We start from the raw sequence: 2,230 nt of genomic DNA on the forward strand, positions 1-2,230 counted from the left end.
CGCTCACCCGCTGGCCCCTGCTCCTGCCTGCCTTTGGCCTGGAGGTCTGCACTGTCAGCCGGAGAGCTAGCTGCCGAGAGACACGATGCTGTGCAGCCTGCCGGAGGCCCCGGCCGCAACCCGAGCAGAAGTTTTTGTCGTGGAGCCTAGGAGCCCTGCCACACCAGTGTCAGAGCACGGCAGGGCGTGGGCAGAACCCAGCACAGGTCAGGAGAAGGTTCGTGGAACCAGGACACCCTCTGTCAGTAAGGGACCACATTCCTAGACCGTGGGCACGCGGCAGTTGAGGACCAGCCTCGCTCGTGTGCCCAGCAGATGGCTGCTTCATAGCCCACGCATGGCGGCAGGAGCCCTGTGCTGTGGCCTGTGTGTGGCGGGAGTGGCCAGTAAAGAGCGGTCTGTCGTGGCAGAGGGTTAAGTATACTGTTCTCTGTCAGAGACCTGCCCACGAAGAAGTCTTTAAAAGAAACGCCTGTGAGTGCCTTACAGTTGGAGAAGCCGCTGCCCAGAGCCAGGCCGCCATGTGCAGCAGCAGCGCGGGTAGCTCTGCCCGGAAGCTAAGGCCTTGGCCGCAGGGAGAAGCAGGATCGCCAGCAGCAGGGCCACGACGTGACAGCCGTACCCCTGGGGGGGCTCAGGCAGAGAACTTACTCTCAGAGGTCTGTTCTCACTCTAAGAAAACTTTAAAACCGTGAGTCAGCCGGAGAGACGTGCCGAAGCAGTGCATTTCACGTCTCTGTGTCCTAGAGGTGTTCAAGTTGGGAACAGGGGGCGGGATGGGATCGGACAAAATTGCCTTAGAGTGTCTGGGAGTCGCAGACGCAGAAGGGATCTATGGGTATGGCCTCGGGCCTCGTGCCCTGATTCGGTCGTAAACTGTGCGGTGCATAGCTGCAGAGGTTCCGTGTAAACAACCACAGGCGAGGCTGACAGGTGTGTGTGCACTCGTTCAGCAAGAGAACTGCGACAGAGAGCTCCAGGGTGCAAGAGCTGATCCAGACCGGAACAAAGGCGTTTATTACAGCTGTGAGAGCCGGAAGAAAAGATCTTTTGCAAAGGAAATATGGAATGATTTAACAGACTCCATGCGTGTTGACACCGTGTATTTGTATCATAATGTGTAACACAGTTGTGTAACGACGTCTACAATAAAGCTTTAGTATTTGTGCTGGGCTTCCCCAGTGTGAAGCACCATGCCTAGGTAAGGGTTCTTTTTGCACTGGCGTGGGAGGTGGTATGGACTTCCTGTTTTTGAATTCATTCCTCTACTTTCTAAAAAGAGTTTGCAAACATGCAAGATAAAGGAGTACAGTTACATAAAAGTCTTTTTAACAGAATTGGAAGATACATGTCGACTCTGCACGTAGTTGTTCCTGGCAGCTCAGGGCAAAAGAAAACTGCGCACACGAGCTCGAGTTCCCTCCGGCCAAGGCAGAGGGGAGCCCCTGCTGCCCGACAGAGCCTGCTGGTGTGTCTGGCCGGTCAGGTCGGTCCACGCCGGTCTGAAAGAAGCTCCTCCCACGACATGGTCTTGATACTCTGGCCATCTGCTGTCACGGCTCAAACCACAGAAACTGAAGACACGTAAGCGTTAGCAGGCTCTGCACACTTGAGCTCTCTGAAGGAAGGAGTTCTCCAGGAGGCACTGTAGCCTTCTGGGGACTGCACTTCTCTCGGGGTCAGAACTGGGAGTTGCATGGTCTGGGGGATGAGGCGCGGGGCGTGCTTGGACTGGCCTTCCTGGGTGCTGATTGCCTCACCAGGGCTTTTATTTTTTTGGAGAGGTTTTTGCTATAGGGCGCGTGCACTCGCCAGACAGAGACAGGGAGACAGAAAGCGAGAAATCACCCCCCCCAGGGTGGATGGCCATGCCGCAATCCCTTCTCCTCCATTCTCTCGGGATCTTGGGCACACACACACACACGCCCAGCATGAGTTTTAAGCCACCGGGTCTGGAATGCGAACCGCAGTCGACTACATGGGAGTCCAGCGACATAGCCATTATGCTAACTGCTGGTTCCCCCTCACCAGGGCTTAGACAGGTGTGGTGCAGACGAGGCCAGTGTCACAGGCAAGGCCCCACGGGGCCCTGTGGTGTTGCCAGAGGGAGCCTGGGGAGAGGGGTGCCTGCGCCTTGCTCAGAGGTCAGTCCCAGGGCCCGGGCTGGGCTGCAGGGCCACCACCAGCAGGGCCTGGATTTCCTCCCAGGCTGCTCACTAGGGCACTTTGA

This window comes from Tupaia chinensis, unplaced genomic scaffold (genome assembly GCF_000334495.1).
Source record: "Tupaia chinensis unplaced genomic scaffold, TupChi_1.0 Scaffold000212_1, whole genome shotgun sequence".
Classification (NCBI taxonomy): domain Eukaryota; kingdom Metazoa; phylum Chordata; class Mammalia; order Scandentia; family Tupaiidae; genus Tupaia; species Tupaia belangeri.